Source organism: Lagenorhynchus albirostris, chromosome 16, assembly GCF_949774975.1.
Source record: "Lagenorhynchus albirostris chromosome 16, mLagAlb1.1, whole genome shotgun sequence".
In the NCBI taxonomy this organism is placed as follows: Eukaryota; Metazoa; Chordata; class Mammalia; order Artiodactyla; family Delphinidae; genus Lagenorhynchus; species Lagenorhynchus albirostris.
This window is the reverse complement of record NC_083110.1, coordinates 38,021,564-38,036,489: the sequence shown is the minus strand read 5'-3', so window position 1 is coordinate 38,036,489 and position 14,926 is coordinate 38,021,564. Positions and strand designations below refer to the sequence as shown.

At 45.8% G+C, this 14,926-nt stretch overlaps 1 protein-coding gene across 1 annotated transcript in view; it reads right to left on the bottom strand.

The window, feature by feature from the left end:
- WDFY4 (WDFY family member 4) overlaps positions 1–14,926 on the bottom strand; it is a 248,647-nt gene that overhangs the window by 38,717 nt on the left and 195,004 nt on the right. The window lies entirely within an intron of this gene.

The following is a 14,926-nucleotide window of genomic DNA, read 5'->3' as shown; positions in this document are numbered from 1 at the left end:
ATGATTTCATGCCTTGAATCTTTGCGAGTGTAACCATGAGATACATTCCTGGCAATGGTACTACTAGGTTAAAAACTATGAGAATTTTCAAGTGTGCTACATATTGCCAAACTGTCCTCTTAAGAGGCTGTACCGATTTATGTTTCCACAAATACAATTAAGAAACACAATTCAAACCAAAGAAACACCATTTTTGACCCATGTGGTAGGGGAGAATGTAAAAGTGTAACAGGATGCAGTGCTGGGGAGGGCGTGGGAAGGAACCTTCTCCATGTGAAATGCCCCTTCCGCTCAGCAGGAATTTGCAGGGCCCAGTTCCTCGGCCTCTGAGGTCACTTGGTTCCTTTTCTAGCTGTGTTTTCTTTCCCCCTCTGTCTCCCTGAGACTCCCCTTCTACTCCCCAAACCAGGTTCTTGTTCAGGCTGTTCCACTGAACCAAACCAAGTCCTGCGTCTCTCCAGCCATGCCCTCTGCCTCAGTCCTGCTCAGGAACCCACAGACCCCGCCCCCACATGCATCCCACCGGGACGTTCCACCCACGGGGACGGCACCAGGGTGCTTCAGGCATTCGTGTGGACAAGGCCTGGCTCCCTGAGAGCCCCAGCAGGGGCAGCGACTCTTCATCTTCCCGTCACAGCAGTGCTGTCACATCATCTGTTCCGGGCTCCCCACCCTTCCTCATTCAATACTTTCCTTGGCAGACTTCCCATAAACAGAAAGCAACTCCCTGGCTGGGATTCACCTCTTCCCCCCAGTAGAGAAATCATCCTTTTGGGCCGTTTTATTCAGGCAGACAGTAACAACAGCAAACAGGCAAAAGCATGGTCCCATTTACTGCATTAGCTTGCAAAGGCTCAGGTGAAGATCTGGCTTTCCCGCCCTGACTGTGAGCCCGCCACCACCCCAGGTCCAGAAGGCAGACTGCTTTGAACGTTGTGAGTGAGGACGGAGCCCAGGCTGGAGACAGCCAAGTGGACCACCTCGGGAAAGAATGTGTTCTGAGCCTTTCTGAGGATGTGGGGCTGAGCTACAAGGATGTGGAGCTGGTATGGCAAAGCTGCGAATCTTGCTACTTTATTTTAGAAATCTGACAGTGGAAGGGGAATAGGGGAGCAAAAGGTGCCTGCTAAGATCCAGGAAATGAGACAGCCTGTTTTTCTTTTTCATAAAGAGTTCTAGAATTTTATCTGTGGTCTTTTGTGACATTGCCATCCGGCGGAATGGTGTGCGGAAGATAAAGGCAATTTACCATCCCACTGCTCATTTCATCAGCCATGAGCTCCAAGGAAGATCTATCATTTCATTACCATCAGAAAAAAAACGCCATTACCAGCATCTAGACACCTCACCAAAGGTGAGTTCTCTTTGAAAAAAATTTTTAAAAAAATTCATGTTCATCTGAAGGCAATTACAGAACTCCTGGAATGGTTTATGTGAATTTTGTAATATCTGGTGATTAAAGTATTTCTTTAAGAGTTGATACACTGCACTATTCCATTATTACAGTGTAAATTTTATATTAAACAAGGTGCCAGAGATGGCTCTTGGCTTTCTAAAGCCCTTCCAAGGTCCAAGGGAGGCAGCATGGGAAAGACCACTGGTTTGGAGTCACCAGAACCTGGGTTCAAATCCTGCCCCCACCACCTGACTGCTCTGAACTGCTGTTACCTCATCCTTCAAACATGGCTGACCCAGGAGTGCTGGGGAGCAAGTGTAACCACGGGTCTGGAACAGGCTAGCACAGGTGTGGACACAGGGCTCCCTCAATGGGCATAGTTCTAGTTGATGTTGATGCTATCCGAGAGCAGGGCCGATTTTCTTTTTACTCTGGGAGGAAGAAGAGTGTGGTGTAAAAGTGAAGACTTGCTTCTGGTCAAGACCTGCTTTGTTCTGCCAGTACCACTCTGTAAGATCTTAGAATAACTGTGCCACCTGTGAATCAGATCTCCTGCTCTGTCAGCTCAGGGTTTGCCACGGAGTCTATGGGGCAAGAGTCCAGGCCCTTGGGCAACCAGGGATGGTGTGGAGAAGAATGGATGAGTTCAAAGTCACTGAGGACTAGGTAGGTCACTCTGTCTAACCTGAAGGTGGCCTAGCACGGTGGGCCCACAGAGGACATCTTACCAACCTCACTCCCATCCCAAGACAGGTATCTAAACTGCTCTGGATGACTTCCAAAGGTGGGGCACTATCTTCAAGCTGAACTTTGTGTGTGGTCAACCGCTAGGCTGGGTCCAAATTCTTCCCGATTTTCAGAGGTGATTTTTATCTGCGCTGCTTCACTTTAAATCACATCTGTGTCCTTGAACTCCTAGAAGTGGTCTGAAGCGTGAGTGCTGCCGTCACGTGGCCTTGGGGCATTTCCTACTCCTACTTCAGTGCCCATGGCTTGCCTCAGCGTCTTGCCTTTGACTCTGCCCCTTTGGTCCAGCTCCACCTGACTGATACCTCCACTCTACCCTGAGCCTGTCTCCCAGAGTGAGCCAGGGCACAGCCCAGGAACTCACATCTTCCCTAGGGAGTCTGGCAGAGAAGCCTACCAGGGGCCTTCAGAGGGTGGGCTAGTCCAGGCCCAAAGGGTCTCTGCCAAGGAACTCATCTCAGCCCAGGAAGGGGTGGGAGATCTGCCCATCCTCCTCCTCCTCACCTCTGGGACTAGCGGGCTATGGCTAGTCCTTAGGCACTAAGAGAGTAACCTCGCATACATCCAGGGAGGTCCCACAGGGAAACTGGGCCTCCTGAACTGAAGTGGACATGTTTAAAAAGCCTGATGCCTCTCTAAATTCTCCTGTGTCTTTTCTACTTGCAAAACAGTTATGAGGCCATGGTGAAATGGGTTAGTGAGTAACCCATGGGTGTCAAGAAAACACAGACCACAAGGAGAAGAAAATTCACTCATCCTGGCAAACTAGAAACGTGTCTACTAATGGTCTGTGCTGTGCCTCAAGACAGGGCAAGTCCTGGCCAGCATCTTGCCCTGCCTCTTGCCTGGGTGCGCTCTGGAGGAGCATGCTGGGGAAGCAGTCTGTGGGGTGGGCAGAGTTTTCCACGAGGAGCCAAGAGGCTGGTAATAGAAACACACTCCCGCTCCTTTTTCCCTCCTCAGAAGCAAATCTGGGTTTAGCCTAGTTTTCAGACCTAGACTGTAGGTCAACAGAAATCCATTAATAGACAGGCGTTCTTGCAGTTCAGAGATGTCCTCCTGAATTAACAGGATATTGACCTTCTATAATATTTCTATTATAACTTCCTGTCTTTATTTCTTTAACATGTAGAAATTTTGCATACAAACAATAATAATAATTGTCTAATGCACTGGAAACTGCAAAGACTTTTTGTCAATTGTCTAATTTTCACAACGACTCAATGAGATAGCCATGATCTCCATCTTCAGATGTGGAAATGGAGGTGGGGTAAGAGATGGACTGCAGACTAGGGAAGCTCATGAGGGTTTGCTGAAGCCTGGTGCAGGCACCCATGAAAGCCCAGCACACCGGGCTGTGCAGAGCGCTTGCTGGACCACTCCTTGACCCCAGGCCCTGACTCTGAAGACAAGCGCACACAAGCAAATTAATAAAACGACAACAAAAATCTTTGTTCTGGCTGGATTAGAGGGCAGTTACCTGACAAATTGGTAACTTGTGTATATTTGGAGTTAGAAATGAACATGAGCAAAATTACAAAATGATTACTGCACAACCATGCCATAAACCTGATGCTGTCAATGCATGAAAAGTCTGGCAGTTTATATAACACAAAGTTACCTCTAGATGCTGAAACTGAGTGGCTTTAATTTTTATAAGGTTTTACATATCTGTATTTTAAAATGTATTTATCTAAACAAGTGGGACCTAATCAAACTTACAAGCTTTTGCACAGCAAAGGAAACCATGAACAAAACGAAAAGACAACCTACGGAATGGGAGAAAGTATTTGCAAACGATACAATCAAGGGCTTAATTTCCAAAATAGACAAGCACCTCATACAACTGAACAACAGAAAAACAAACAACCCAATGGAAAAATGGGCAGAAGACCTAAATAGACATTTCTCCAAAAAAGAAATACAGATGGCCAATAGGCACATGAAGAGATGCTCAACATTGCTAATTATTAGAGAAATACAAATCAAAACTACAGTGAGGACCCACCTCACACCAGTCAGAATGGCCATCATTAAAAAGTCTACAAATAACAAATGCTGGAGAGGGTGTGGAGAAAAGGGAATCCTCTTACACTGTTGATGGGAATGTAAATTGGTCCAGCCACTATGGAAAATAGTATGGAGGTTCCTCAAAAAACTAAAAACAGAGTTGCCATATGATCCAGCAATCCCACTCCTGGGCATGTACCCAGACAAAATCATAATTCGAAAAGATACATGTACCCCTATGCTCACAGCAGCACTATTTACAATAGCCAAGACAGGGAAACTAAATGTCTACTGACAGATGAATGCATAAAGAAGATGTAGTATATACATACAATGGAATATGACTCAGCCATCAAAAAGGATGAAATAATGCCATTTGCAGCAACATGGATGGACCTACAGATTATCATACTAAGCAAAGTTAGTCAGAAAGAGAAAGACAAATACCCTATGATATCACTTATATGGGGAATCTAAAATGTGATCCAAATCAACATATCTACAAAACAGAAACAGACTCAGATATAGCGAGCAGAGTTGTGGCTGCCAAGGTGGAGGGGGGTAGGGAAGGGAAGGACTGGGAGTCTGGAGTTAGCAGAGGCAAACTATTATATATAGGATGGATAAACAACAAAGTCATACTGTATAGCACGGGAAACTATATTCAATAGTCTGTGACAAACCATAATGGAAAAAAATATGAGAAAGAATATATATGTATAACTGAATCACTTTGCTGTACAGAAGAAATTAACTCAACATTGTAAATCAACTATACTTCAATAAAATTTTTAAAACTTAAAAAAAATTTTTAAAGGTATTTTCCTTGTGTATTTTCTCCCTTAAAGTACTGATTTTATTTTTGCTTATTTGTGTTTTATGACTTTCAGATTACTTATTTTCTAATTTAAATTATGTGTTTTTTGAATATTCTAATTAGAAATGCACTAAGTTGTAGAAGTTCAGGTAACTTTTAATTTTCTAGTTATCTTCATTTGCTCATTAAGTTAAATCCATTTATTGTCTAAATTAAATGATCTACTTTCTTTCATTTTGGATTAAATAGGATGGTGGTGGTGTTCATGTATTTAAAAAATTTTATAGTTAATTATATTTCTAATTTAATGATTTATTATATTTTTTAATTTAAACTTTTTCATTTTGCTTTTTTGTACTTGCCAAAATTTTCATTGCTTGGGTTAAGTTTGCATTTCAAATTATTTATTTGCTAATCATTTAATTTATTTTTAAAATTCAACCTGGGTAATACAATTTAGAGTGTTTTTATATTTTTGTTTCTATATATGTATTTTCTAATTGTTCTACAATGTTATTTTATTATTTGCAAAATAATTTTAACATTTATCCTTTTTGCCAAATTTCTCAATTTCTGGGAATTTAATTTAAAGGAAAAGAAACTGAACAAAAAGACTATAAATGCCCAGATATCTTCCTTGCAGCCTTATTCATGATAGTGCCAAACTGGAAACAACAGGAAAAGCAAAGTCCATCAGATTCAGTATTGCACATTCATTCAAAATGTCGAGTTTAGAAACTACATACTAGCATTGAGTGGCATAATATTAATTAAGAAAAAATCATTATTGCATGTCTGATTTTTATGAGCATTACAGTCACTCTGATCTAATCATGGGAAAAGGGCGTAAAGAAACCTGCAAGAAATAATTAAATTCAAATAAATAGATAAAAGAGAGCCCTCTCAAAAACCAAAGAGCAGAAAGAAATACCGGGGCAAATTACAAGGAAGTCGAATGATATTTCATGGGACTCAATGCTATAGAAGTAAGACACTTGTCCCTTCAAAGAGGCAAACGTGGTTCTTTCCCCTCTGTTAGCAACTCTGGAGGTCGCCATGGAAAGCAACCGTCCTGGTATTGTAATCCCCAGGGCACTGCTTGGGGAAGCCAGGAAGAAGCCCACTGCAAGCCCCAGGGGCCCCAGACCCTGTCCTGCAGAACCTTTCGGCACTGTGTTCTCTCACCTTGCAGGCTGGCGTCAAGATTATGCTAATTAACACCAGGTCGCAGGTCTCTTGTTGCCTGGTGACAAAGTTTCACAGTTGAGGAGGAAGAACCGGCAGAACAGGGTAAGTTTTCCTCTGGTTGCATTTATTTTACTTTAACTTTGCCAAACTACCTCTTCAAACTCTCTTTCTCTCAGCTTTTTGAGTAAGCAACTTTGGAAATGGCTGTCCTCCTGGTGTGCTTTATTTACAAACCCCAGACACCAGCTAATTCATTATGTAGGAGAGGAGGAAGCTGGCCCCGAGCCCCAGGCAGGAAGGGCAGCTAGCTGGGGACCCAGCTGGGCGTTCTCCGGCGCCTGGGCCATGGACAAGCTTGGGAGGTTAGTGTGGGAATCTGTAGGGCTTTGGGGTCATGCTTTATGATCTTTCCAAAGTCTCAGTCTCTTTGAACGTTGTTTCCTGCTCCACAAGCAGGTGGAGACTAGTGTTGGAACTGCTTCCTCACCCACCCAGTTACCCCTTTAAGGAAACTGCAGTGCTCGTTCAGCTAGGAGGCGGCAGCCTGTGGAGGTAACCTCAGCAGACCTCACCTGATTTCTGCTGACTGTGCTGGGGTTTGGAGCACAGTCTGTCTTTTGAGAAGTCTGGAGGCAAACCATTTCTACGAGTGATCCTGAACACTGCAGCCCACGAACAAATGGTTGAGTCCTAGGTTGGGCTGGGCCTCATAAGGAGGAATTCTTCATGGAACACACTAGAATCACGCCTCACGTCTCTATTTCCACAACAGGCAAAGGTAGGTGCCCCTACTTTGAGTCTTTGTGACTTTGGACAAGCTACTTGGCCTCTCTGAGCCTCAGGCACCGTATCTGTCCAGTGGAGATGAAAAACAATAAATAGATCAGGCAGGTGTAAGAATTATTTACAGTGTCTTTAAAATGCCTGGCCCAGAGGAGGTGGTCAGTATAATCCATACACGCAGTCTGAAGGCAGGAATCTAATCTGAATGTGTTAAATTGATTTGCAAACAGTCTGGCACATAGTAGGTTCTCAATACATTTACAAACCGTATGGCTGTTATGTGAACCAGGTGCTGATGACCAGCTCTCCTGTGAAGAAATGGGGAGTCAGAAAGGTCAGGAAACGTGTGCTAAGTCATACAACTAGGGAGGGACACAGCTCTGACTGGTCTTCAAGCTGGGGTGAGTCTGGGCTTGAGCCTCAGCCTGGAGGGGGAAGGGAGGAGCTGAGGCTGCCCCTGCCCACTCTTCAGTGTGCCTGGGCCCTACTGTTGTCTAGAGACTGACCTTTAAGGCCTGGTGCTTGGCGGTGCCAGCTTCCTCTTGGGGCTCCAAGGGTCTCCCACTGTTGCCCACCAGTCTTAGCTTGGCAATGCTGATGAAAGGGGAGGACTTCATGCTCTTTCCCTCTACCCATCATCTGGGTGGGTCTTCATCAAAGCTAGGTGATATTTCCTGGTCCCTGGTACTCTTAGAACACGAGGCGTGCAGCTGAACCACGCCCCTCCAAGTGGGCATGATGGGCTACCCAGCTGCACCAACCATCACCAGTTTTCAGCTCATGGCCAGTTGGATTCATTGCCAATGTTCAATTTTTGAGCTCTCTACCTGTCTCACATAATAGAACTCATCTCAACCCCCAGAGCCGGGTGAGATAACACACGCGTGCCTTCTTTTCAGTGAAGGATGAGCCTTAAGGATGGGGCTTGACCTGGGCTGCTATGAACGTTCCCACAGGATCTAGCTCAGTGTAGGGTAGTGTCTGGAAAACATGATGAGTCAGGAGCTTCCTTGTCGGCCCATAGAGCCAAAGTTTGACGTTGTCAAGTCCAATTTTCATGGATAAGCCAAATGGCAATGAAGCCCACAGACAAGGGCTGGCTCTGCTGGACTAGCGTGTGACTTTGGCAAGGGATGTGCTCTGGGGCTCGGTGCGTTACCTGTTAAGTGGGCTGGATGAATTAAATGAGATAATGCACGCAACGTATTGTACCTTCCATAAAGTCCTCTGTCTTCATCTTCGACCCTCTCCTTGCTGACCCTGCTCCAGCCACCCCCGCATCTCCTTTTTCTCCCCACTGTTAGGACTTTGCACTTGGTATGCCCCTTTCTGGGGGTGTTCTTCCCCAAATCCTCCCACACGGCCTCTTAGTGTTCAAGTCTCAGCACAAACGTCACCTGGGAGAGGACTTCCCCGTCTATCTCAGTCTAAATTAGTCCCCCCCCCCGCCCGCCCCCATCAACATTCTCTCCTGACCCTGGGTGTTCCCTTTCACATCATCAGGTTTTATTTTTTGCAGAGCATTTAAACCACCTGACATAATCTTGGCTCTTTTTGTTTGTTTTGTTTTTCTTGCTTGATTTGCTTCTCCTAAAATAGGAGTTTCACGAGAAACATGTCTGTCATGCTCACTGCATATCTTCTCATCTGATCTGACCTGTAGAATGACTCGAGTACAAACTGTTGAACAAATGAATGAATGAATGAATGAATGAGCAAGTGAGTTGCCTGGGCTCTAGCAAGCTCTAGAGGTTAAAAGTGGACAAAGGTATTATCATATCTACAAGTTGCTGTTACATTTCTTTTCTTTTGTTATTATCACTATTATTACTAATAATTTGTGTTTAAAAGGCTGCAAAGACCTTTGTGCTTGGGAATCAGCAAAGATTGTTCCACAAATCCTACATCTGGGATTAATGATCAGTGGGGAGTGTCTTGGGGCTACTAATTTGAGGGAGGCAATCAATATGGTGCTGTTTGGTGACTCTATCAGCATTATTTACCATCATAAAGGCGCCAGGAACCAGATTACCATTCACTGAGTACCCAGTGCACACTAGTCACTTAACATACACTCATCACTTCATCTACTCTTCACAACAACTTGCAATTTTCTAACCCATTTTGCAGATCAGTAAACTGAGCTCATGATTAAAACCAGGTTGGCAGTGAAGGTGGGGATGGAGCCCAGTTCTATTGGCCTCAAAGCCTCCACATTCCCTGCTGTCCAAGTGCCTGTCTTCTATTGAGTTACTTTACACATAACAGGAAGAGAACAGACAGAATGGCTAATACATGGGTAATATCCCTATTTGTAAAATGCTGAAGAGCTTCCCTGTCCTAAACAAAGTGTGGGCCGCTATGTTGCCTTTGTTCACATCATTCCTAGCAAGTTGTATCTATTTGTCCAAAGTCGCCCGAAAAGAGTTCTCTCTTCTTAATGATAGTCCTGAATGTTTTAGTAATACTTCAAATAAGCCTGATGAAGACTCAAGGAGAAAAGGGAAACGTGAATTCAGAAAATATTTCTACAGAAAAAGGATTAGAAGTCACAGCATTTTTGAAAGACAGGTGCCTTACATACAAAGAGCCCCAAACCATCCTTTTGCACCCTTTTTCTTTAACCTAAAGTATCCCTTTAAAAATGAGACCATGGTCCTTCCAATGCCCTTCACCTCTGGATGGGGGGAAAGTTTAGCTGAGGTTTAAATAAACACACACACACATTGCACCATACTGCTGTCACCCATATGCAAAAGGCTATGTGGCTTTTATATCACAGTCATCTGTGCTTGACCAAGAGGTTTTAGTGCAGTGGTGGGCTTGCTGGTTCTGAGAGAACATCTCTAGAGGGAAACAAGAGTGGCTGCGTACCACGCCCCCCTCCCCTGACTCTCTAGCATGGCCAAGCTTGTCGGAGACTCAGGAGAGCATGGGGCTGTCCCGGGGCTGGGTTTCCTCCTGGCTCAGGTAGAAATTAGAGAGGAGAGGGCACGGCCCTGTCTGTGGTCACTCTGGGGGAAGTGTAGGGACTGGCCTTCTCTCCTTGGTTTGACACGCCCTGGAGATTTTTCTCACAACAGCTGAAGTATCATTTGAAAAATACGCCAGATCATGTCTGCCCTGGGTTTTGTTTTTTTAAAGTCATGTCTTTGGCCTCCCTGCCTTCCTTCTCTCCCTCCCTCCTTCCTTCTCCCACCCTCATGCTGTCCCTCCCCATCCCTCTGTCACAGAGCCTTTCCATCTGGAGCATCCTCTATCTGAAATCCCCTCCCTGCCTCCCTGCATCCTCACGTCCTTCCATCTCTGCTCGGATGTCTTCTGTTCAAAGATGCCCTTCCTGGTCACCTCTTCAAAAGACCACACCTCCCAACACCTCTCTCTTATTTCTTTTGCCCCTGCTCTTTCTGTTCTTGGCGCTCTTCGCCACCTGGTGGTGTTTGTCTGCTTTGGTTCATCTCCCTTTTAGGATGTGAGCAGAGCCTTCATTTAGTTTGCTGCATAAATCAGCGCCTCGTTGATAGTAGTTATCCAATGTGAACTACTGATGAAGAAATGAATTCCAAAGGGCCAGGGAAGGTTTGGCTGTTCCCTTACAGTTGATCCTCAGGGCTCCCCTTCAAGGTATCTCACAACTTCACAGGTAGGCGGGTTTACAGCAAAGCTTTCCTCGGAGCTAGGGACTGTTGTACAGCAAATGGAGGTACCGCACCACGGGGCTGGCCAGTGCACACGGCTGGGTACACCTGGGTCTGCGCCATGTCCACCCCTCAGCAAGTTCTCACTGGGGCCAGATGGGGTCATGGTGCAGAAAGAATGCACATATCACTGGGCACTTGAGAAATGCCCCCCACTCTGTGATCCTGGGTGCGTGGGTGGCTCTGTGCCTCAAAGGAGCTATATCTCTTTGTCCTCCAAATAAAGTAATTTGAGGTCTGCACCTGGGAGGTGGGAATGCCCCAGCAAGTAAGTACGCTGGGCTGTGGCGTCTGAATCAGGGTTTTACCCAGTTGGAATCCTGGAGCGCTGGCTCCACTGTCATCAGTTGTGCTGTCCTGTCCAGCTGTGGCTCCTCCCTGCACTCCATCCCCTACCGTCACAGCAAAGTCCTCCGAGGCCCTCACTCACCCACACGCCACCCTTCAGAAGCAGCCACTTTTGTTATCCCATTTACGGAAGTCGGGGCTGAAGCTCAGTGAGGCTCCACAGACTGTTCAGGGTCACCTGACAGTAAATGGGGAGCTGGGTGGCGACCCACGTGGGTCTAAAGCCCCTGCGCTTTTCGCCCTGCCAAGCCACTTCTCTGAGCCCAGCTTCCTTATCTGCAATGGAAGCCACGGCTGTGAGGAGAGAATGCAATCGGGTCCGTCTGGCAATAGCAGTGCTTAAACCACGGTGATTGAAATTGAATTAATGCTCACCTCTTGGGATTTAAAGGTGTCAGCACTGACTTCGGTGCTTTGTTTTCCGGGTGTCAAGGTTGCTTTGTGTGCTTTGAAGGTGTTGCTTGATGAACAAGGCATTTCTAGTCTGTTAAACTAATAATCTTAACATTTTATTTTAATTGTAAGGCACCTATTCCCTTTTGTTCCTTTAACAAATCCAATTAAAACAGAGTACATTCAGAATTACAAAATAGATGCTATTAAACCAATAAGAAATCATCATCTTTTGTTATTGGGCCATGTGACCCCCTGGGAACTTTTGCTCCAGATAAAAGTTGAATTCTTATTACCGGCCGGGGGGAGAGGGCAGTCTGACAGATAATGGCTTCCCAGGCAGCACATGTGCAGACCCACACTGGTGCTGAGGTTGCAGAAGTACACGATATTAGGGGTAGAGGAAGGTACACATGCATAATAGAAGATCCTTAGCACTGAGCTGATCAAATTAACCAGATAATTGCCAAATGAAGTGAACCTGATAATTTCCACACAGACACTCTGTGTGCTGTAGCTCTGATGTCACGGAAAGAACATCCCACCCAGAAGCCCTGGAGTAAGGCGAGCGGTGTGAGCTTGGATAAACCACTTTACACCCACCCCACCCCCAGGTCCTTATCTTTGGGTGGGAGGAATATTCCTACCTCAGAGGAGAGCTGTGAGGACTGAATGAAATGGTGAACTGGAGGGCGCCTGCTGTGTGAAGGAGGCATGAAGGGCCTCTAAGGGCTGGCGGAGAGAATGTGTGTGCTGGGGGCTGTAGGGGGTGGAGCGCATCGTAGGACTCACACTCGGAGAAGGCCTGCTGTTTGGGAACCGCGGAAGTGCGTCTTACAAGTGTTAGGTGTCCAAGTGAGCCCACGCTGTGAAAATCACACTTCTGGTGGCTGCACACAGCCTCTCAGGGCCCTGCACAGCCAGCAGCCCCCCCCCCCCGCCTCCCCACACCGGCCCAGGGCAGCAGAGGGCCGGCTTCTCTGGTGGGCACGTGGGAATGCTGTGGGCCAGGGTTCTGGGGCCATGCTGGGCGAAAACCTGCATCTTTACAGGAAGCTCACACCATGGGGGCTCGTGGGGACTGGAGGGGCCGAGGAACAACAGATTCCTGTCTCTATCACCGCCCACTTGGGGCACAGGCCCACTAAATGAACTGGCTGGTGGCATTACATGTACCCTTTAAACTGTTCCTCTCTCTACCTCCTTCTCTCCTCATCGATCTCCACGCTCTTACACTTACATGACTCCACTAGTAAAGTATGTTTAAAATCCGTATTATTCAGCTATATTCAGATATAGACACATATATATATCTATGAAAACAAGCACCCCACACATTGGTCCCTGGACAGTGGGATAACAGGCAACAAGCCTAAAGAAAAGGCAACAGAAGGAAAAGAGAGGCAGGATAGCGTAGTGGGATGATCACAAACTTTGGTATTACATACCTAGGCTTGTAGGTGTGTAACAGCTAGGTAGCCTAGGTTTGCCTGAGCTGTGTTGTCTTGTGAACTTGGGGAAGGCACTTGACTTCTCTGAGCCCCAATTCTCCTATATTAAAAATAGGACTGACACTTTGCATAATTACTACGGAGATTAGAGATACAGATATGGTCCAGCAGCACGCTTGCAATAGTTACTCTGGTACATATCACCTGAATGAAGAGTAGTAAGTGGCTCTTGACATTGTGAAGCATTTCCAAAATTGATGTCGGAAAACCCCCATAACTGTGGGGTCCCTGTAAGACTCTACCCCCACTGTCCACAGCTCTCTCCTGCTGTCATTCTCTCCATCATCTCTGCCAGTGGTGGCAGTATTGCTGTGAGCTGCACAGAAATCTTTCTGCCTCTAGTCTGTCCCCTTCCTAGCAATCTGTCCTTCTGCTCACAGGAAAGCAGGGCTCGATATAATGTAGCTGGGGGCAGAGGTGGAAAAAATAAAACCACTTAATGGTTATACCTCCAGTGAGTCTATACTCCAAAAAGCAGACAAAATTGTAAAGCAAGTAGTAGAGCACACAGTTCCTGGCCCAGAGTGGGTGCTGGACAAACAGTAATTCTTTCCTCCAGTGCAGACGATGCCTGAGTTGAACATTCGTGCCTGTTTTAGAGGTCTGGCAGAGCTTCTAGACACACCCACTCAACAGAGAGCCCTGCAGTGACCACTTACGTCTCCACCTGCCACAGGGCTTTTCACATGAACGAACAGCTCATTCTGGGAAGGGGTGGAGGGCACAGGGAGTGATCTGAAGGCTCATGGGAAGTCACAGCAGAGGCGAGGCTCTCCCCTTACATATCTAGTGAATGGGTCTTATGAGAGTTGGGAGAAAGAATAATGACGTTTGAATGAGTGCCTTCACTGAGGGAAGTTTGCATTACTTCCCCTTAAGAGATGTCCCACAAGCAAAAGACATTTCTCATCCACATGGCAGAAAGCTTGTTATGAAGTTAGTCCCAAATATTGACGGTGACTTTGGGGGTTTCAGTTGTACAATATGTCTATCCTGGTCTCAATGCATCGGTGAAAAGGGTGAAGTAATTATTGTGAGATTGTGTTAGCAAGATGTTTAAAGATATCAGATATATATAAACAAAGTCAGTCTTAAAAATATACATGAAGGCTTCCCTAGTGGCACAGTGGTTGAGAGTCCACCTGCCGATGCAGGGGACACGGGTTCGTGCCCCAGTCCGGGAAGATCCCACATGCCGCAGAGCGGCTGGGCCCGTGAGCCATGGCCGCTTAGCCTGCGCGTCCGGAGCCTGTGTTCCGCAATGGGAGAGGCCACAACAGTGAGAGGCCACAACAGTGAAAGGCCTGCGTACCACAAAAAAAAAAAAAAAAATATATATATATATATACACACATGAATGTGAAGCATCAGATAAACTCTAGTATCATAGTGAAGATAATGATCTTACAGCTGAAAATGCTTGCAAATATTCTGATGGCATTAAAATATAAGTTGCCATTACATTTTTAATTTAGATATCCATGGGGTGTCCCACCATGCTGTTTGATTCACAATGACTAGATAGAAAAATTAATTAGAAATTAAAGTCAAACCAACTGGTCCAGTTTTCCTAAAGTATAAAAACCAATTGTACAAGACAAAAAGTACATTTAGAAACTTCTCATATTTGGGTTTCCAAGCTGTTCATGTGAAATGCAATCTATTATTTGACTACCCATCTATCTGTCTGTTCATTTATCTACCTATCCATCTCTCTGATTATCTATTGACATTTCTTTCTCTCTATAGTTGCCAGCTTCCCTGGTGTGGACTGATCCCACGCTGATATTTGAGGATGCTATGAATTGATAGTAACAGTTCATCTAATCAGATTTAGTTGTATTGAAAGATCATCAGTTTCACACTTCTTTTGCCAATACTTACTCTCCTACCCAGTGGGCAGACCTGGGCAGGATGCTGACCATTCAGAATTGTATAAGAAAAGGGGTGTCCCTCAGCTTTGGGGGCTCCCGGCACCGGTCTGCTTCTAGTGGTTCTCACAGCTTAGAGGGGTCAGAATGGACCCTGAGCAACA